The sequence below is a fragment of the Dama dama genome, chromosome X, assembly GCF_033118175.1.
Source record: "Dama dama isolate Ldn47 chromosome X, ASM3311817v1, whole genome shotgun sequence".
Classification (NCBI taxonomy): Eukaryota; Metazoa; Chordata; class Mammalia; order Artiodactyla; family Cervidae; genus Dama; species Dama dama.
Genome location: NC_083714.1, coordinates 164,373,912 through 164,396,968, shown reverse-complemented (window position 1 = coordinate 164,396,968; position 23,057 = coordinate 164,373,912). Strand labels below are relative to the sequence as shown.

Sequence of the window (23,057 nt, the reverse complement as noted above, 5' to 3'; positions counted from 1 at the left end):
AAGCGGCTATGGCGTCAGGAAGGAGACAAAATATGGAGCGCAAGCATCGTCTCTACGGTTCGTGGGCGTCTCGGGTCCCAGAGACGAGATATGTAGATATTAGATGATAGGTAGGTAGGGAGATAGGTAGATGACAGATAGATATATATGAGAGGTAGACAGACAGACAGGTAATAAGACAGATGATAGGTAGATATGATAGGTAGGTAGATGGGCTTCCCTGGAAGCTCAGTTGGTAAAGAATCAGCCTGCAATGCAGGAGACCCCAGTTCAACGCCTGGCTTGGGAAGATCCCCTGGAGAAGGGATAGGCTACCCACTCCAGTATTCTTGGGCTTCCCTTGTGGCTTAGACGGTAAAGAATCCGCCTGCAATGTGGGAGACCTGGGTTCGAACCCGGAGTTTCAAAGATACCCGGGAGGAGGAAATGGCAACCCACTCCAGTATTCTGGCCTGGAGAATCCCATGGACAGAGGAGCCTGGCGGGCCACAGTCCATGGGGTCACAAAGAGTTGGACGCAGCTAAGCATACCCAGACACAAAGGTAGACAGACAGACACACAGATTAGATTAGATAGAGAGACAGATAGATAGATAAGACATATGGTAGCTAAGATGATAGATATGATAGGTAGGTAGACAGACAAACAGACCCACAGACAGATAGACAGATAAGATAAATGACAATTAAGGTGAATAACAGGTATGATACACCGGTGAAGTGAAATGAAAGTCGCTCAGCCGTGTCTGACTCTTTGCGACCCCCGTGGACTATACCATCCATGGAGTTCTCCAGGCCAGAATACTGGAGTGGGTAGCCTTTCCCTTCTCCAGGAGATCTTCCCAACCTAGAGACTGAACCCAGGTCTCCCCCATCAGTAAAGAAATCCAGGGAGATTCTTTACTAACTGCGCCACATGGGAAGCCCGATACACAGGTAGGTAGGTATTCATAGATAGGTAGACAGACAAATAGAGAGATAGATGGATAGATAGATAGATGCTAGGCAAGATGACAGATAGATGTGGTAGGTGGGCAGTTAGGTAGATACGATAGATGATAGGTAAGACAGATGACAGACAGATAGATACAATAGGTAGGGAGGTAGAGAGACATACAGACAGATAGAGAAGAGAGACCGATAAGATAAGATGATAGAAAAAAAAAAAAGATAGATGATAGATAAGACAGATGATAGACAGATAGATACACTAGGTAGGGAGGTAGATAGACATACAGACAGACAGAGAAGAGAGGCCGACAGATAGAGACAAAGGGAGGATCATCAACACACACCAGAGGTCACACGCCCTCTTGGTCTAAGCAGGTGTCATCTCCTACTAATACGACAAGATGGGCTCTCCTCCCAGGGTCTCAATGATGAGAACATCACCTCCTAGGTGCAGGCAGCCGTTGGTAGTCATTCCAGATACAAGAGGGAGGGGCTGGGGGAAAAGAACCATCGGTTTCCTACAACTCCTGTAAGTAAGGGAAAGCCGCTCAGTCATGTCCAACCATCTGCGACCCCACGGACTGTAGCCCCGCCAGGCTCCTCTGTCCAGGGGATTCTCCAGGCACGCATACTGGAGTGGGTTGCCATGCCCTCCTCCAGGGGAAGCTTCCTGACCCAGGGACGTCTCCTGCATGGACAGGTGGATTCTTTACCCCTGAGCCACCTGGGACGTCTTGTAGATCAAACTTAGAAACCTGATGCGTTAAAAATTCTCACTTTGCTGGCACACCCACTTCAGAAGAACTGATGACACCCCCTTGCCCCCCACCACCACCACCATAAACAGGAATGACACCTCTGAAAGCAACCCCTGCTCCCCGTGAGCGAGGGGGCTTCACACCACCTCCTACTGCGTCTCCCCTGCCTGCAGGAGACGACCACGTGCTTCTCGTTTGCTCCCAGAAGAAAAACGTCTCCAGGCTGTTAATAATGGAGCTCCAGGCTTTCCACACGGAAAGGATGATCTGGAGCTCCAACGCGTTTGGAAAATCACTCTCAAGGCTGACCTCGCCCGTCGTCGTCGACGTCTTCTGGCAGAGGGTGTTCCAGTTCCGCTCGGCAGACACACCAGACCGACGTGGAAGGCTGTGTGCTCTCCGCCGACGCGGAGGAGCGCTGACCTGGATCTGAAGGTTGAGTGTCTGTTTCCACTTCTCTGCTGGTGACCTGCCTCGATCCCTCGGCATTTCCAGAGCCTCCCGGTTCCCAGGCAACAGCCCGGGCAGGGCGGGCGTATGGATGGACAAGGACTTCCCGGAGGGTCAGAGTTCAGCAATCAAGGACCAGAAGGGTTCAGGAGACATCATGGTTCCATTCTCAGAGCACGTTTGCAAAGGCTGTCCCTCCTCATGGTCACCTTCACGCTCGCTTTTCAAACCTGGTATGCATCCAGAGAGAAAGGGCACGCTGATTCTAAAAGATAACATGCGCCTCGCTGTTCACGGCAGCACGGTGTACAACAGTGAAAACACGGAGTTGAGCACCTGAGTGTCCACCAGCAGACGAAGGGATTAGGAAGATGTGGCACATATATGCGGTGGAATATTACGCAGCCGTAAAAAAGAACGGAAAAGTGCCATCCGCGGCAACATGGGTCAACCTAGGGAAGATCACACTACGTGAAGGCAGACAGAGAACGACAAATACTCTATGTTGTCACTTACATGCGGAATCTAAGAAGGGAATAAAACAAATGAACAAATATGCCAACACAGAAAGAGACCCACAGATATTGCCAGTGGGGAGAGGGAAGGGGGAAAGGCAAGATAGCTGATGGGGAATACAAGCGACAAGCTACTAGGTACAAAATAGATAAGCTAGAAGGATACATTGTACTTGCAATAATACACTAAAGGATGCGCTAAAGGGGAATAGAGGCAATATTTTATAATAACCTTAAATGGAGTGTGAAAGTGAAAGTGAGTGATGTTGCTCAGTCATTTCTGACTCTTTGCAAACCCGTGGACTGTAGCCCACCAGGCTCCTCCGTCCACGGGATTCTCCAGGCCAGGAGTGGGTTGCCATTTCCTTCTCCAGGGGATCTTCCCAACCCAGGGGTCAAACCCAGGTCTCCCGCATTGCAGGCAGACGCTTTAACCTCTGAGCCATCTGTAACAATTATGAATCACTATGTCGTGCGCCTTAAAGTAATATAAGATTGCAAACCAACTATGCCTCCATAAAAAGTTAAATCGTAAATACATAAAAGCCAAAATAAAACAAAATAAAATTCTAACCTTGAATAGCTGGGATTTTCAGGCAGGGCTGAGCTCTGCAAAGACTTCTCCCAAAAAACATCACGTTCCCAGATTCTAGAGACTGGGACCTGATGTGTTTTCGGACACGGACTCAGGCCACGAGAGCAACAAGCTGTCACAATTTTGAAGGGTTACGCTTTTTTAATGAGTACCAGTCCCATCACTTGTTTAGCGAAGATGGGCGCGTGGCTGGGTCGTGACCGTCTGTTTCTCTGCTGGAACGCAAACAAAACAGGGTCAGAATGAAAACGACCTTCGGGAGTTTGCCCTTCAGCGTCTACAGACGTGTCTGAGAGGTCCCGGGGGGACAAACCAGGATCCATTGCGGCTGTTCAGTCACTCAGTCGTGCCCGACTCTTTGCGACCCCGGGGACTGTAGCCCCGCCAGGCTCCTCTGTCCATGGGGATTCTCTGGGCAAGGATACTGGAGCGCGTTGCCATGTCCTCCTCCAGGGCATCTTCCTGATCCACGGCTCGAACCCACCTCTCTTGTGCCTCCTGCATTGGCAGGCACGTTCTTTACCAACTGTAAGTAAGCACGCGTGCCTCAACTAGTGAAGCCCACACACCCCAGAGCTCTCGTTCCACATGACGAGAAACCCCCTCAACGAGAAACCCATGCACCCCAACCAGAGAGTCGCCCCAAGTCGCCGCAACTGGAGGAAGGCCCACGGAGAGCAAATGAACAGCACAGCCAACAATAACCAGATATAAAAGGCAAAGGACTGTGAACTCTGCAAGCAAAAAAAGAAAATCTTTAACAGCCTCTGAAAGACAGCAACACCTTCAAGATAACCAGCTTCTCTCAAAGTAGCAAATAAAACACTGCTACGGAAGAAGCTGGAGGAGGAAGTGGCCACCCACTCCAGTATTTCTGCCTGGAAAAGTCCCCCGGCCCGGGGAGCTAGTGGGCTATAGTCGACGGGGGTTGCAGAGAGTTGGACACAACACACATGCAAACCAAAGTAAGAAAGATGAACAAATCCTAAAAGATTCTGACAGGATTCCAAGGGAAACACTCTCTTTCTTTTTAAACTTCTCACATCTGGAGCTTCCAGAATCTGTCCATTGAGCATATTTCAAAAATAATGGACGCATCCGCAGCCTCTCCATATGAATTCAAGATGCCCTGATGAGGTGCTGTAGGCTTGGCTCTCGTTCCTTGAGAGAGGACGGTTTCTTGAAGAGGAGGGAACGTCTTATACAAAGAGTGTAAGATCTCATCTTATGAATTTTCCCTGTATCTTTTCATATCTCCAGATAATTCAAAGAGACGGGTCAATATTATTATTATTTTTTAATAACAGTTTCACCGACAGCCTTAGGTCTCTCATAAAAACTCCTTTGGTGCGGGGAAGGAAAATTTCCATCATTAATAAAAAGCATATGGGTGGGATGACATCAATCTGACTCCTGCAGGGCGATAAGGACTTTGGGAATTCTGTGCAGTTAAAAAAAAAAAAAAGAAGAAGGAAGCAAAGAGAAAGAGGAGAAGCCACAGCTTCTAACTTAAGAAGCTTAGTTAGCACAGAGGAGGATAAAAGCCAGCAAGAAGGACCTCTTGTGATCGTTATCAAGGCCGATGAGAATGGGGACCACTGTCGGCCACGCTGTCGTCTTTAGGACCTCAGCATCACTCAGGGTGCACCACGCCCGTCTTAGACGGCGAGCTGCCGGCAGGGTCTTCCTAAGTCGTACGTCCAGCGTTGAGCGTCCGGCCGTCCCTCCCAGACCCCAGGGTCCTCCTTTCCTTCCAGGCTCCCCATCCGCCCACATCATGACTCACGTCTTGACCACAGACGTCTCCTGCTCTGCCCTCCACCGCTTGCCACCCACTCCTTGCCGGGTGGGGCGTCTCCCCGACACCCTGCTCTGCCCTTTTCTCCTCCGGCGCTCCCATCAACAACGCTACAATAAATATCAGATGTCGGATGGGGCTGGACTTTAAAAAAAAAAAAAAAAAAGAAAGAAAGAAAACTTAAAAGAACATTGTCACAAACAGGTCTGCCGGCAAAAGCCACCTCATGGACGGTGGTTGGTTCCGTTTGTCCCAGACTGACCCTTCTGTTGAAGATGGTCTCACAGCATAAGAAGCTACGGAGAGGGTTCTCTTCATCTTTTGCTTATTCTTTTATTTCTTTTTCTTTTTTTTTTTTTAATTGCAAAGTGAGAGGGAACGTCGCTCAGGGCTATCTGACTCTTTGCCACCCCATAGACTATACAGCCCATGGGACTGTGCAGGCCAGAATACTGCAGTGGGTAGCCTTTCCCTTCTCCAGGGGATCTTCCCCACCCAGGGATTGAACCCAGGTCTCCCACATTGCACGCGGATTCTTTACCGGCTGAGCCACAAGAGAAGCCCAAGAATACTGGAGTGGGGAGCCTATCCCTTCTCCAGGGGATCTTCCCAACCCAGGAATCAAACCAGGGGTCTCCTGCATTGCAGCCGCATTCTTTAGCAACTAAGCCACCAGGGAAGCCCTTAATTGGAGGAGATCTACCATATGAGCCAGCCATCCCACTCCTGGGCATATAACCCTGAGAAAACCACACCTCACCAAGACACATTTACCCCAAGGTTCACAATTTATGACAGTCAAGACGTGGACGCAACCCAAGCGTCCATCGACAGAGGAAGAGGTGAAAAAGATGTGGTGCGTTTATACAATGGAATATTACTCGGCCCTGAAAAGGGATGCAACGGAGTAATGTGTAGCGATGCGGACGGACCTAAAGTCTGTTATACAGAGTGAAGTAAGTCACAAATGGAAAGACAGTCATGGTTCAACGTGCATTTGTGGAATCCAGAAAAACAGGACAGGTGAGCCTTCTTCTGTACTTCTCACTGTTTTTAAAAGCACTTGTTAGGGGAGTTCTGTGGCAACCCAGTGGTTAGGACTCTGACCCTTCACTGTTATGACATGGGTTCAATCCCTGGTTGGGGAACAAAGATTCTGTGAGTCTTGGGGTGGGCAAAAAAAAAAAAAAAAAAAATTTAATAAAAATTGTGATAAATAATTCAACATGTGAGATTAATTATAGAGTGCTCGTTACTTAGAGAACTGGCAAACCAGAAATACAATGGAAAATGGTGCTCCTCCAAAGAGCCTTTTGAAAGATACCCAGAAGGTTATGTTGTAAAACTGTAGCAAGAATCCAACGAACGCCCCAGACAGAAGAAATAGAATGGAAGAGGAGGAAAGAGAGACTATCTGCACCCGGTAACAGCTGAAAATGCCCCCCGAATTGAAGAACTATATTAAAGGCTAAATCAGACCAACCCAAGCAGGTCTAACCATCCTTAAATCTGATCTGTTGCTCAGTCGTGTCCGTCTCTTTGCGACCCCGTGGCCTGCAGCACACCAGGCTTCCATCCCTGTCCTTCACTACCTCCCAGAGTTTGCTCAAACTCACGTCCAACAGACTCAGTGGTGCATCTAATCAAAGCCTAGCTGGAGGTTATCAAGCGAATATAATGCTGGTAGAAAGACAGCGTCACGAAAGGAAGGCATCTTTCTCACCTTACGGTCTTGAGATGTTCAGAACCCAGGGGAGTACTCTGTTCCGAGGTACGGACCAGACATGGGATGTTTGGAGCCCGGAGCACCTCGTGTGAATACTGGCCGTCACAGTCAAGAATTCCAAGTCGGGTCCTAAAGAGTGTGCTCGTGGGCCGGCCCCCGGTGGGGGCCCAGTGGTGAAGAATCCGCCTGCCAGCACAATGGACGCAGGTTCGATTCCTGGTCCGGGAAGACCCCACATGCTGTGGAGCAACAGAGCCCGGGTGCTCTGTAACAAAAGATGCCACCGCAGTGAGAAGCCTGCATACCACAAGTAGAGAAGAATCCCTGCACGCTGCAACTAGAGAAAGCCCTTGAGCAGCAACGAACACCCAGCACAACCAAAAATAAAGTGTAAAACCTTAAGGAAAGGGAGTGTGTTTTTAACACCCGCCCCCCAAAAAAAAAAACCCAGTGGGTCCAGAAAGATAAAGGAAGGACATTCTAGTGATCTAGATGTTCTAGTGCATCTTGATCTGGCCCGATCCTTGGGACAGACTTGAATTTATAACAGGCTCTACAGAAGGTGACAGACTTTGCAACGAGCCCAACCATCGTCCAACCCAAGAGCAGAATGTCTGGCCATCCAGATCATCACAACATCCGACGGGCTGCCCTGGAGACAAGCGATTCTGGAAATTTTTACACACAGCTGGTCAATCCCTGCTCTGACCTTTGCAAACTGACCACAGGAGGCTTGGACCAGGAGCTGGTATCCGTATGGGGGAAAAGTCTCAGTGACGGGGTAAGGGGAGCCAGACTTGTCTGCTAAGTCATTCAGAACCTTGGATCAGTCCAAAGCCTGTCAGATGTGCAACGTCTTTTCAAGTATTTCCTCTGCATGGAATGATAGACTCTGCACTATTTCATTGCTTGAAGGGAACAAGAAGATGCAAACACATTTAGGTAGGCAAGAAAAATTAAAAAAAAAAAAAAAAACCCACATTTTGGAAAGATAAATCCCAAATCCGGCATTCTATGAGTAATTCACTTGAAAGAGGGCCAGTCAAATGGGGAATTAGGGATATTCTGAGATCATCTGAGGATAAAGCATGCTTGGCTTTTAAGATGTTCGGTTTGTTTTGAAAGAAGAGGGTTTTGTTGAAAGCATCCAGATAATTGCACTTGATCTGAAATTCCCATGTGTGATCCTGTTTACACATGATAAAAGCATTCACTATCTCCATGTGTGTTATCAGGCAGACTCTAGTTTCTAGAAACCTCAGATCTATAAAGGAAGATAACCTCATGTCTCAAAAGAGCTATAAACAGGTGGGCTTTGTTCACCTCTAAAGGAAAAGAAAAAGTTTCCTTAGCAACTCGAACCCCAGAAGCTCAACTTGGACCAATTGTGGCCGACGTGTTCTGCTCCTTAAATGACAGTTCGTGTGGCTATATACTGCTGCCAACCAACTTGTTTGGGATCTTAACAGTCAACGTGAAAGGAAATCAACCCTGAATACCCACTGGAAGGACTGACGCTGAAGCTGGAACTCCAATGCTTTGGCCTCCTGATGCGAAGAGCTGACTCATTGGAAATGACTGTGATGCTGGGAGAGACGGAAGGCAGGAGGAGAAGAGGATGACAGAGGATGAGATGGTTGGATGGCATCACTGACTTGATGGACCTGAGTTTGGGTCAACTCCAGGAGTTGGTGATGGACAGGGAGGCCTGGCGTGCTGCGGTCCATGGGGTCGCAAAAAGTCGGACACGACTGTAGGGAATCGGCATGCATGCACGCACAGTGCTTTGCTGATGCCTTTTAAAGCACCGTTAAATTTCAGGGTATTAGGTCTGTCCTCTGCTCGACACCCATATGTGCGTAAACACATTCACGGGACGATGTTTCAACATGCCGAGTGTTTAAAGAGTTTCCCCACTGTCACAGGCTGAAGTCATGATTTAGGATAACTGGCGAGTACACATTTCAAAAAGAAAAAGAAAAAAAAAAATCATTATTTACTCTCCAGAAGAATATCCGCTACACAAATGCACTCCATTTCACTTCAAAGAGCCAAGTCAAAAATGGGGAAGATTTGTTTCTGACATAAACGGGTGCTGGGTTCAGTAGAAGGAGTTGAGAAAGCATGGACATAAGGAAAAGTCTTAGGTTGACGGTTATTCAGTCACTCAGTCGAGTCCGACTCTTTGCCACCCTATGAACTGTAGTCCTCCGGGCGCCTCTTGTCCATGGGATTCTCCAGGTCAGAATACTGGAGTGGGTTGCCATTTCCTCCTCCCGGGCATCTTCCGACCCAGGGATTGACCCTGGGTCTCCTGGGCCTCCAGCATTGCAGGCAGGTCCCTTACCCGCCGAAATGTGTAACTAAATCACGTTGTCGTACACCCAAAACTAAACACAACGCTGCACGCCAACTGTACTTCAATGAAGTTTGCAAAAACAACAAGGCTTTTCTCTACTATGAATTTTGACCAAATCACACTTTCTTATGTGAACAAGACGATAACATCCAAGATGCCAAGAGAGAGACAGATGAGAGAGACGAAGAGACGGCAGCCACTGGCTCTTCCTAATATATAGAGACACGTCACTAACCTCTTAGGAGACTGGGTAAGCCGTAAAGTCACCTACATCCTGGGACAGGCTTGTACCAACATCCTGGGACAGGCTTGTACCATCTCCCACTGACACCTACGGGAACAGAAGCAGAGAGATCAGGGAACGTGGCCAAGTTTCCACAAGCCCTAAGTGCGGACACCCTTACAAGAGCAGGTCTGCAATACGGCGAAGGCAGGGAAACACTCCAGTTCCCAGCTGACCACCCCAGAGACTTCAGGGGAAAGAGACTTTTCTCAGGGCTTTCTTACCCTTAAAACTTTCATTCGCCTGCGTTTAAATCACCAGTGCAATTTCCATCGGACCGTCTGAATCTCCGGTGGACGTGGCGTTCAGGTCTGAGAGCCCCGTAAAGTAGGGCGTGTTTATGGCGATCGATGTTCTCGGAAGGAAAATGCTGGAGGACAGATGCCAACGAAACACAAAGTGAGCACATGTGTGCTGAGTCGAGAGTATCCTGTTTTTGTGGGGTTTTTGTTTTTTTATTTCTGCAGTAACGTAGCAATGCTCTCAGACGCTCTGGATGGCTCTGTCCACCTGTCTAATACTTGATGAGCTCGGACAAGGCATCTTAAGCCACCCACCTTCAACCCAACGCACGTGTGAACTGCAAAGACGTGGGCCTTTATTTTACTGGCCAAATGCTGCTGTCCTTTCCCACTGAGGTCTGTGCGTCCTGGCCAATAACAAGCACATCCCAGGTGTGAGAAGAACCAGGTGCCGCCAGACGCCTAGACCCTCCCCCCGGGGCACGTGTGCAAATGCGGACACGCCGATTCCGAGGAGGCTGTTTCAAAATGTCACTTCATGTAAAAACAACGAAGAACACGTTTAGAAGGTAGCAAAACGCAGCGGACACGCAAAGAAAGTCCAGTCCCATCCGTGACCCAGAGAATGTGATGAAAAGGGAAAGCCAGTCTGGAACAATCACAGAAAAAAAAAAAATGGGGGACCTACACTGTTCTTATTCAAGAGCGAGAGTTTGGAAATGGTCTGAAACCCTGGGACCACCGCCTAAAATTTTCCACTTCCCTCAGCCAGACTAGAAACTGCATTAAATATTTTGTTTTAAAAAAAAAGTTGTTTTTTTTTTTTCTTTGCACCAAGAAAAATACGTCCATCAGTTCATCATAGCGTGTCATGAAGCACAGGCAGAATGGAAAAATCAGAAGCCAGCCACGGCTTCTCAGCTGCTGCCCAAATGCAAACAAAATGAGCCAGGTTTGCAGGTGAGACATTAAGATTTCCAGGCGGCACCAACACTGCTGGTCCTCACTTGAGCTGGAAGGAAGGGACTGGCTACCTTGAATGTCTTCAAGGTTGGGTCTTTCCTCCGCAACAGCACCAAGTCTCCGGAAAAAACATTATTTCAAGCATCGCTTTACGGCCAAATAAGCTAAGAAGCCACAGAGCGGTCAAATTCCTGGGGGCATGGAGACCACGCTTGGAGACGTTGCCAGAGTTGTCATAATAAAGTACTCCAGATGAGGCGGGCCGAAACAACAACTATTTGTGTCTCCAAAACCAGGCCATCCTAAAGGAAATCAACCCTGAAAATTCACTGGAAGGACTGATGCTGAAGCTCCAATCGTCTGGCCACCTGAAGCAAAGAGCCAACTCATTGGGAAAGACCCTGATGCTGGGAAAGATTGAAGGTGGGAGGAGAAGGGGACGATGGACGATGAGATGGTTGGATGGCATCACCGACTTGATGGACATGAGCTTGAGTAAACTTCGGGAGTTGGTGATGGACAGGGAGGCCTGGCGTGCTGCGGTCCACGGGGTCGCAAAGAGTCAGACACGACTAAGCGACTCAGCAGCAACAACAAATTTATTTCTCTGGTTGTGCTTGGACTCAGTTGAAGTACTTAGGATCTTCGATCTTAGCTGCGGCATGTGGGATCTAGTTCTCTGAACCAAGGATTAAACCCGGACCCCCTGCATTGGGAGCAGGGTCTTAGCCGCTGGACCACCAGCGAAGGCCTAGTAAGGAAGCGACTCTTAAATCCGACTGGCTGGAATCTACTGAACACATAAAAACACCTCTCAAATCCCCGCAGGCAAAGACTCTCATCTGCCCTCTCGTGGACATGATTTGAGCAAAAAAAAAAAGAAAAAAAAAAGACCCTTCAGGTCCGTGACACAAAATCGTTTTCGATTGCAAATGGGTTATTTCCTGCATCAAGAGAGAAGAGAACTCTGCTCATGTCTCTTGTTAATTTATATAGTTGTTTTAATCAGGCAGAAAAACCACAATGGCCGATGTCAGCAGATTCTTTGTATACAAGTGACTGATACGCTGGAAGTTCAAATGACTCTCGAGTAAACTATTTCTTCCTTTCTGCAGGGAGATTGGGCAATGATGGATTTTTTTTTTTTCCTTTCAATGTTCAACTTGGCCATGTTTAAATCTGCTGGGTGTACTTTATCTTTGCAGAGTTTTGTAAGATTGGACAGCGGCTACACAATCCATCATAAACCACAGAATCATGCCCGGAGCTTGTGGGGAAGTTTTTAACAATGACTAGAAGCATCCTGAGAGGTGCAAAGACCCCCGAAGCCAAGAGACAGAGGAGGAGGAGGGTTTTCCCTACCTACATCCTTCTGCTTGGTTGCTGTTAGGCCTAAGCCGTGTCCAACTCTCTGCGACCCCATGGACCGCAGCACGCCAGGCCTCCCTGTCCATCACCAACTCCCGGAGCTTGCTCAATCTCATGTCCATCGAGTCAGTGATGCCATCCAACCATCTCATCCTCTGTCGCCCCCTTCTCCTCCTGCCTTCCATCTTTCCCAGCATCAGGGTCTTTCCCAGTGCGTCGGTTCTTTGCATCAGGTGGCCAAAGCGTTGGAGCTTCAGCATCAGTCTTCCCAGTGATTTTTTTATTATTACTATTATTCCTGGTTCCACAAGCATTTCTCGGAACTGAAAAAGTATTTCGTAATCCTTCATCGCTGAATGTGAGCCCACTTGGAGAGCCAGGGACTTTCCCAAGTGTTGGAAAGGAACGTCTCGGATGCAAGAAGCAGGAGAAAGAAGGTCCTGGTCCGTTTTGTCCTTCCTGGTTGCAGGGCATGACACGGAAGAGACAAAAATGCACCATATTCTAAAGGGAGCTCACCGTGTTCACCCTGAGCCAGCGGTCCTCGATGGAGACGAGGGAACCTCCAGGGGACACTTGCCAATGGCCGCAGCTTCCCGAGTGGCTCAATGGTACACAACCCTCCTGCCAACTCAGGACGCAAAAGAGACTCAGGTTCCATCCCTGGGTCAGGAAGATCCCCTGGAGGAGGGCATGGCACCCCACTCTAGTATTCTTGCCTGGAGAATCCCACGGACAGAGGGGCCTGGCGGGCTGCAGTCTGTGGGGTTTCGAAGAACTGGACACGACTGAGCGACTGACACTTTCACTTTCCACTTTCGCTGTGTGCGTGTGCGTGTGTTAAGTCCCCGCAGTCGTGTCCGACTCTGGCAGCCCACCAGGCTCCTCTGTCCACAGGATTCTCCAGGCAAGCATACCAGAGTGGGTTGCCATGGCGTCCTCCAGGTCACCACCGTTTATCAAATGTAAGCCATCTGTTTCATATTATGTACGGTGACTTATCTATTCCATTTAGCCTTGTCTATTTTTATATCAGATACATAGATGGATAGATAGTTGCACTTAAAATGCAACACTTTTGGGAGGGCCGCAGAGTGATGGTAGAAACGGCTCTGGGAGGACTCAGCCAGGGATGGATCTGACTCCCTCTGGATTCCCTCTTGTGCCCAGCGCTGCCACGCACCAGCGGGGGTGGGGGCGTCTCTCGGGCAGCGCCCCTGCCCACCGTACCCTGCCCCCATCCCCCCCCCACCCACCCCCCTGGCCAGCCTGGCTTTGCAGAACCGGCCGCCTTCCCTGGCCCCTCAACACGTCTGGCTCCACTGTTCATCACCTATTCTCTGTTTGCCGGTGATACGTCCATCCCTCCGGGACCACCGCTTCCCCACCCTCGGAGCACTCCCAGACGCTCACCGGTCTTCCTCCGTCGGCGGGTCCCACACCTGGGGACCAACGCCGGCGGCGACGACCGCTCTGCGAACGTCCGGGCAAATGCTCTCGCTCCTCAGTTCTTCTCACAGCTGCTACTGAGGGAGTCCTCACGGAGGGTGCGGACTCTCCACCCCTGAGGGCCATTCCGCAACACACAGGGGGTGTGTCGCCAGGTCCAGGGGACAGCTGAAAAAGGATGCTGAAGGCAGCCTAGTCCTCAAAGTCCGCTGAGCATAAAGAGAGTGAGAGGGAAGTCGCTCAGTCGCGTCCGACTCTTTGCGACCCCACGGACTGTAGCCCTCCAGGCTCCTCCATCCGTGGGATTCTCCAGGCAAGAATACTGGAGTGGGTTGCCATCTCCTTCTCCAGGGGATCTTTCCAACCCACGGATCGAACCCGGGTCTCCCCCATTGCAGGCACATGCTTTATCATCTGAGCTACCAGGGAAGCCCCGTTGAGCACAAAACGCAGTAAAAGACAAGTCCTGCAATGTTTTTTTTCAACCAGACCTTTCCCCACAGCAAATCCAGTGCATCTGATTCTATGTCAGGGCCAAGGAAGTGACTGCTTGGTTACAATGTTTCGTGGTATATGTGTGCACATACTGGGCTGCTTTGGGGGAATTCTTCTGATATTTTTTCTATTAGTCACATACGGATGTGAGAGTTGGACCATAAAGAAGGCTGAGTGCTGAAGAATTGATGCTTTTGAACCGTGGGGCTAGACAAGACGCTTGAGAGTCCCTTGGACTGCAAGGAGATCCAACCAGTCCTTCCTCAAGGAAATCAGTCCTGGGTGTTCACTGGAAGGACTGATGCTGAAGCTGAAACTCCAATACTTTGGCCACCTGATGCAAAGAGCTGACTCATTGGAAAAGACCCTGATGCTGGGAGGGATTGGGGGCAGGAGGAGAAGGGGACGACAGAGGATGAGATGGTCGGATGGCATCACCGCCTCGACGGACATGACTTTGAGCAAACTTGGGGAGATGGTGATGGACAGGGAGGCCTGGTGTGCTGCAGTCCATGGGACCGCAAAGACTTGGACGCGACTGATTGAACTACCAAAAAAGTGGAAGGGGGGGAAATTTTGTGTCCCTGATTGTTCAGGCCTCTCCCATTGATATATGGACAAAGAACTGGATGTAAAGTTCATTTTCCTATCTCTGCTTTTCCTCACTTTGTTCAATTTCTGCTTTCTCACTGGAAGAAACATGATTCAATTTTCCTGAAACATCACCACCACATTGAGATCCTATAGCTCTTTTTAAGTATCTCCTCAGGCCAGGGGAAAAAATGTTTAACATCATCGATGTTATTTACATATTTTTGAAATGTTTTCACGAGGTTACATAGAATTTGGTAGGAAAAATCAATGCCTCCTGTAAGGGAATCATATGCAGATTGAAAAAACAAAAGTGTGTACATTTCGTGCAATGCCAGGGAATCCAAATCTGACATTCTCCTGAAATAAAAGGGATGCGAGAAATTCTTTTCTCCAAGTTTAGAAACCATTCAAACTTGATGAGTTTGCTGTTTTGATCATAATTTAAATTTCATCCAGATTTGTACCCTTAGGGGGGAAAAAAAAATATGGCTTCATGCTTTTAGCTAAGAAAGATCAAAATAGTATATTAAATGCTCTCTGAAGCTTTTTTTTGTACATAGAAAAAATATTCAGTGAGTTAATATAAATCAGAAACAGGCAGATTCTCCGAGATTACATAAGCATTTCAGCGTTAAGAAAAGGAAGGGTAAAAAAAAAAAAAAAAAGAATCAAAAAGTTCAATGAAAAAATATCAGCTCTCCAAAGAGAAACACCTTCTCGTCTTTCATCGAGAAGATCAATGAAGACATATCAACTACGCAAAGAGAAAGACCTCAAAAGCTTTAATTACGGTTCAGACGCCCACTTCCCAACAAAAACCGAGATGGTGTGTCTCTGCTCCCTACACAAGATGGGATCTTAACCACGCGTTCATGGAGGGGAAAACTGGCTGGGTAAGAACCACGTTGGATTAAGCCACAAAGTCATCTGATGACCTTATCCGAGTCGGGTGATGAACAAAATCTCATCTGAAATGAATACATTCCTTCCCCACGGTCCAACGTCCCCTAGTCCAAGGGAAATCCCTTCTGAACTCCAAGGGGACCTTGGTTCTACTGTTCAACGCGGCCACTTTGGAGAGACACGACCTCCCTTGAATGTAACAGCCTCCACCTGCCGACAGGCTTCCCGGGGCCATCACGTCCCCTCAAGACTAATGGCGACTTCTCGTCCATGTTCAAATTAATTGTAAACAATGTGTTAGTTGCTCAGTCGTGTCTGCCTCTTTGCGAGCCCATGGACTGTAGCCCCCCAGGCTCCCCCATCCATGGGATTCTCCGAGCAAGAATACTGGAGTGGGTTGCCATGCCCTCCTCCAGGGGGTCTTCCAAACCCCAGATCGAACCTGCGTTTCTTGCATTGGCAGGTGGATTCTTCACCACGGAGGCGCTGGCAAGCCCTTTGTCTAATACAGAGAGGGGATCTCTTTACAGAAGGTTAGAAAGGGGATGTCTTGAAAGAGCCTCCACGTGGCAGAGGAGAGCTCAACAGACAGGAAGGCAGCGGCCTCCCTGCTGTGTTCAGGGTTTGTGTGGATGTGTGCTATGTTTAAGGGATTTAAGCCATCTGTCTACGTGGCTGAACCCATGTTGCTGGCGACAGACAGGCTCCCCCCTCCGTGGCAACCCTCTGAGTGTTCCTTTCTGCCGTGGAAGCGAGATTTAAAACTGGAAGCTCAAGCTGCTGCTGCATCTGGGCCCCGTGTGTCCGGAAGAACGTAGAGACGGGCTCGGTCCTCGACGGTGTCAACTGCTGGGACTCTGCGGTTGTCCTGCTACCCACGTACACGCGTAGGGTTCACAGTCCGCTGGGCAAACCAGGTACTAGAAGCTGGCAGGTGATAGCTGGGTACGGGGTATATATAAAAACCACGCACACTGGGAAATGGAAAGTGTCCAAGACGGGTCCGTGGAGGAACGGCCGTTCCCACTCGAGTGTTGAAAGATGGGTTTCATCGGTGGACAAGACCCAGAGAATCAGCAGGATGGGAAAAACTCACGCTGTGAATGAAGCGAGGCATGAAATAACGTTCACGGAGAAGCCGAACCATCTAAGTCAGGTGTCCCAGAGTGGAGGGTACTGCAATCATATGTCAATCATATGAAGACTACCATATGTCATATCACTGCCAATCATAATGACGAATGGATCAAGAAGACAGAATACACACACACCACGGAATACTACTCAGCCATGAAAAAGGACGAAGCAGCGCCATATGCAGCAACACGCACGGACCTACAGATTTTCACACTGAGTGAAGTCAGTCAGAGAAGGAGAAATACCGTATGGCATCGATTACACGCAGAATCTAAAAAAGAAATGATACAGAGGTACGTGTCAGTGAGATAACAGAATTAAATCTTTGGCTGGCCAAAATAAAAAATCTCCAGCCACGGACGTGAGTTTCTGCAAAACTCCACCAGTCAGTAATGAGTTAATATGTCAATGTCTTCCCCAGATGTTACCTTCTTGAAAGAAGTGAGAAATACACAGTGGTTGTAAACTCACTCACACATTCTATCCATTTCTTGTTGCTGTTTAGTCTGTAAGTCGTGTCCGACTCTGTTGCAACCCCATGGACCACAGTCCACCAGGCTTCTCTGTTCTCCACTGTCTCTGGAGTTTGCTCAAACTCATGTCCATTGAGTCGGTAATGCCATCCAACCATCTCATTCTCAGCTGCCCGCTTCTCCTCCTGCCTTCAATCTTTCCCAGCATCAGGGTCTTTTCAGAGGAGTCGGCTCTTTGCATCAAGTGGCCAAAGGACTGGAATTTCAGCTTCAGCATACGTCCTTCCAATGAATATCCAGGGTTGATTTCCTTGAGGATGGACTGGTTGGATCTCCTTACAGCTCAAGGGGCTTGCAAGAGTATTCTCCAGCACCACAGTTTGAAAGCGTCAATTCTTCGCTCAACCTTCTTTACAGTCCAGCTCTCACCTCTGTAAGTGACGAAGGTCTCTTCAATCTCTACCATGATTGATACGGGGTTGATCAATTCCTAGTGCAACTGGTCTCCTGAAACGTTTCAGGGGATGCTATCTGGCCAATGCAGCCCTCTCTCTCTCTCTCTCTGTCTCTCTGCAGACAGGGATCCACATTCTTCCAGAGGGGAGGATCAATTGTGGGTTTCCTGGGCAATCTGGTGCCTCACAGGACGTCGGATGAAGCCGGTTGTGGGTTTCACGCCCGGATGTTACAGCTAATGCGGAAACAGATGGTGGGACTCAGGCCGGCCTTAGGAAAATAAAGTCACTGCAAACAGCACAAAAGGAAATCAGCGCGCTGTTTGCAATCAGGGTGAGATCCTGCGTTCTTCTACGTGCATATGGCCACTGACCTTTCCCAAGATTGCTTTACAACAAGGTCAGCACGGTGCCGTTTTCGGGACCGACCACACCGAACATTTGCAAACTGGCGACTATGGCTCGGTGGTCCACAGGGGAGACAGCTGTTTGCCGTTAAAGGCATCGCCCGCGTTTCCAGGGTGTCATCATGCTCCCTCGGGCCCCCTTCCTGCAGCTCACGTCCTCAAGTTTAGGGGCCAGCCTGCAGCTTTCATGTCCCAGCACACAAAGGTCATCCCACTGGACACACACACAAAAAAATTACATTTACATTGGATCAATTTGGGGAAAAGGATACTCTGGTCCAAAAAAAAAAAAAAAAAAGCCCTATTTTTAGTTTTCCTCTTTTTAGCAAACTGTTGAAGTAATCTCCTTCATTAGAGAAAGTAATAAAAGCAACTTTTTTTTTTTTATTAGCATCAGCAACTTTCTACACCGAAGGGTTTCATCAAAAACATGCTGCATTTTGTCAAGTACAAGGGTGAGGTGGGATATTTTCCTGCTTGTTTGGTCTGCTGCTTACATGGAAATCTGCCTTTTCGAAGCTGAATTAAGAGACAAATAATAATACTTTTATCTCTTTTAAAGAAGTTCTATTTAATATATATTTAAATAAGGCTTATAAAATAAAAGTTTTATTTAAAAGTATAGTTGATCTACTACTATAGCTGAGTTAGTTTCAGGGACACAGCAAAGTATTAGAATTAGTAACATATAGATTTAGTAACATGTAGAATTAGTAACATATAGATAAACAGATATGTATATCACTAATTCACTAAACCCAGACAGCATATTAAAAAGCAGAGACATTACTTTGTCCACAAAGGTACATCTAGTCAAGGCTATGGTTTTTCCAGTGGTCATGTATGGATGTGAGAGTTGGACTCTAAAGAAAGCTGAGCACCGAAGAATTGATGCTTTCGAACTATGGTGTTGGAAAAGACTCTTGGGGGTCCCTTGGACTGCAAGGAGATCCAACCTGTCCATCCTAAAGGAAATCAGTCCTGGGCGTTCATTGGAAGGAGTGATGTTGAAGCTGAAACTCCAGTACTTTGGCCACCTGATGCGAAGAGCTGACTCATTGGAAAAGACCCTGATGCTGGGAAAGACTGAGGGCAGGGGGAGAACGGACAACGGAGGATGAGATGGCTGGATGGCATCACTGACTGATGGACATGGGTCTGGGTGGACTCCGGGAGTTGGTGATGGACAGGGAGGTCTGGCGTGCTGCAGTCCATGGGGTCGCAAAGAGTCGGACACAACTGAGCGACTGAACTGAACTGAATTCACTAAAGTGAACACACACACACACACATACTCTCTTTTAGATTCTTTTCCCACATAGGTCATTACAGAGTATTGAGTAGAATTCCCTGTGCTACACAGTAGTAGGTCCTTATCTATTTTATATATTGTAGTGTCTAGGTACATGCGCACTTGCTCAGTCGTGTCTGACTCCCTGTGACCCCATGGACTGTAGGCCCACCAGGCTCCTCCGTCCATGGCATTTTCCAGGCAAGAATATTGGGGTGGGCTGTCACTTCCTTCTCCAGGGGATCCTCCTGACCCAGGAATTGAACCCAGGTCTCCTGCATTGCAGGTGGATTCTTTACCGACTGAGTTACAAGGGAACCCCCATGCTATATGGTAGGACTTTATTAACTATTTTATCAATATATTGATACATTATTAATTAATTAATATATAATGTGTATGTCAATCTCCCAATCTCCCAATTTATCCCTCCCCACTTCCCCTCCATGGAAATCTTAAGGTTGATTGCTACATCTGTGACTCTATTTCTGTTTTGTAGGTAAGTTCAAAAGACAAATAATTATCAAGCCTGGCCTCATCTTGGGCACAGTGTGGAATAAACGTAAGAACAGAAATTCACATAATTTGCAATGTGTGGGTGTGTGCGTGCTATGTCTCTCAATGGTGTCTGACTCTTTGCAGCCCCACGGACTATAGCCCTCCAGGCTCATCTGTCCATGGGATGCTCCAGGCAAGGATACTGGAATGGGTTGCCATTTCCTCCTCCAGGGGCTCTTCCCGACCCAGGAATCAAACGCGCATCTCTTTCGCCTTCTGCATTGGCAGGGGGATTCTTTACCAACAGAGCCACCTGGGAAGCCCAATTCATAATATATACAGGGAGACATATAAGGGCTTCCCTGGGGGCTCAGCTGGCAAAGAATCCGCCCGCAATGCGGGAGACCTGGGTTCGATCCCTGGCTTGGGAAGATCCCCCTGGAGAAGGGAATGGCAACCCACTCCAGTATTCTGGTCTGGAGAATTCCACAGGCTGTATAGTCCATGGGGTCGCAAAGAGTCGGACACGATTGAGCAACTTTCACTTTCATAGGGAGACAGTCCTCGGAAAATATCAACCAACTTCTAGGCAAAGTTTTAATAAGCACGAGATTGGGTATCCAAGCCCAAAGACCCTCAAAGGATCAAAGTGGGCAGAATGCAACAGCCTTATGTCCAAAATGCCAAAGAATTTACGGGGTTCAGAAGTCGGCAGAGAACAATGTAGAGAAGGTGGTTTGGAGAGGCTGCAAGAAAAGACCCAGCACAGGTCGAACACGCAGACTCCCAAAGGCTAGACCAGTGGTGTTTTCTGGTGCTGTTACACTGGGTCTTTGTCGCTTTGAGCGGGCTTTCTCTAGCTGTGGCAAGCGGCAGCTACCCTCTAGTTGCGATGCTCAGGCTTCTCTCTGCAATAGCTTCTCTGCTGGTGGAACATGGGCTCCAGTACTTTTGGGACGTGGGCTCAGGAGTTCCCGCTTCTGGGCGCTAGAGCGTGGGCTCAGCAGCCGTGCTGCTCGGGCGGAGCTGCTCGGCAGCATGTGGAATCTTCCTCGGCCAGGGATCAAACCCCTGTCCCCTGCACTGGCCGATGGATTCTTATCTGCTGGACCACCGGGGAAGTCCCTAGAATAGTGGTATGTACTTTCTGGGTGAAGATAGCACTAAGAAAGCTCCCTCTGCAACCAATTCTGTAAACACAGGAAGGAAAAAAAAAAAAACCAAAACCACTCCCCATCCAAAGGAGGAGGGGGTGCTGAAGGACTTCAGAAGGTGAGAAGAATTGGTTATTTCTGGAACACACCTACAGAAAAAGCATGAGAAATGTTCTGAGAACAGGATGGAGCGCATGCACGCATGCCAAGTCACTTCAGTCGTGTCCGACTCTGCGCGACCCCATAGACGGCAGCCCGCCAGGCTCCCGTGTCTGCAGGATTCTCCAGGCAAGAATACTGCAGTGTGGGTTGCCACTTGACAACCCAGACCCATGAAAATGAGTGATCGCAGAGTGGAACACATCTCAGATCACATCCCACAGAAAATCACCTCCGAGAGGCTGAAGACAAACTCAGACGGAACTGTAGAGCCCAGAGGAAATGTTTAATGCAGGGAAAATGGCAAGAGATGTGTTGTTGTTTTTGTTTGAATATAGAGAAGAGATTGAGCACCTCCGTGTAAGAGGAATCACTCAAGAAGACAAGCCTATTCAACCAAAAGACTGTCCAGGAAGCATAATCCAAGAAAACCTTCCTGAGTTGGCAGACATGAACCCACACACAAAACACGTTCCTGAGTTAGTAGAAATGATCCCACAGACAAAAGATGTTCCTGACTTGGTAGACATGAACCCAGATATGAAAGACGTCCACTGAATCTAAAGAAGTGAGAAAGAAGTTACCCATTAATTCTGCCCCACATCAGACAGCTGTCCAGCCCGAAATGTCAGGAGTGCTGAGTCTGAGAAACTGTGACTGACCATGAGGTCAAGATTTTATCTGTCTAATCCATCCATCCATGTCTATTATGTATCCATTCATCCATCACCTATACATCCGTCTATCCATCCATGTCTACTATCTATGCATCATCTATCACTACTATCTATCTATGTAGCTATCTGTACTATCAATCCATCATCTATCAATATACCTGGCTCTACTATCATCTATCCGTCCATCATTTCTATCAACCCACCCACCCATCATGTATCTATCCATCCATCCACCCATGTCTACTATCCATGCATCATCTATCTCTACTATCTGTGCATCTGCCTATCTATCTATATCATCTATCAATCTCTATTATCTATCCATGCTAACAATCAATCTACCATCTGTCAAGCTATTTAGCTATACTATCTATCATCAATCTATCATTTTCATCAATCCATCCACCCATCATCTATCTATCCATCCACCCATGTCTACTATCTATCCAATTTCTATCTCTATGATCATCTATGAATCAATCCCTATCCGCCATCTATCAACCTACCATTTCTATCAATCCATCCACCCGTAATCTATCTATCCATTCATTTATCTCTACTATCTATCCGTTCACCCATCATCTACCTATCATCTCTCATCTCTATACAACCACAATCAATCTATCCATCTATCTATGTGTACTCCCTGTCAATCCATTATCTAACTCAACTATTCATCCATCACCTATCTCTACTATCAACGTGTCTATCAATCGGTCTGTCTGTACTCTCTATCACCGACCAACCTATCTGCACTATCTGTCATCTATCAATCTACCATTTCTATCTATCAATGCAGCCGCCCATCATCCATCTATCCATACATCTATCCATCCATTGAACCATCCTCTGCCTATCATGTCTATCTATCCACCCATTCAACCATCATCTATCATGTCTCTCTATCCATCTGTCTCTACTACCTACCTATCATCTATTTCTACTATCAGTCTATGTAGTCTACCATCTATCCATTTATCTGTCTCTACAGCCTACCTATCTGTATGTCATCTACCTATCTGTATCAATCTATGTATCTACCTATCATCTATCCACGTGCCTACCTCTCCTATCTGTCTATCTTTTTATCTATCCATGCGTCTACAGCTGCAGTTCTCAACTAGGGACGACCGTGCCCCTCAGAGTATGTACGATAAGGCATGGAGACATTTTTTGCTGTCAGAACTAGGGCAGGGGGGTGCTCCTGACACCTCATGGGAGGAGACCAGAGATGCTGCTCCACACCCCACAACACACAGGACAGACCTCCCCCCCTCCCCACAAAGAACTACCCAGCCCCTGAACATTAGAGGTTCCAAGGTGAACACACTCTGAAATAGATCTCTCATGTTCTCTT

General features: G+C 47.9%; 1 long non-coding RNA gene across 1 annotated transcript in view; it reads right to left on the bottom strand.

The window, feature by feature from the left end:
• LOC133052321 (uncharacterized) overlaps positions 1-13,811 on the bottom strand; it is a 73,899-nt gene extending 60,088 nt beyond the window's left edge. Inside the window, exons 1-6 of the long non-coding RNA XR_009692026.1 lie at positions 13,422-13,811; positions 9,660-9,805; positions 9,388-9,483; positions 6,791-7,058; positions 3,249-3,481; positions 2,019-2,389 (exon numbers count right to left, since the gene is read on the bottom strand). This is a non-coding gene — a long non-coding RNA (uncharacterized LOC133052321). The remainder of the gene's footprint in view (positions 1-2,018; positions 2,390-3,248; positions 3,482-6,790; positions 7,059-9,387; positions 9,484-9,659; positions 9,806-13,421) is intronic.
• Positions 13,812-23,057: the final 9,246 nt, after the last annotated feature.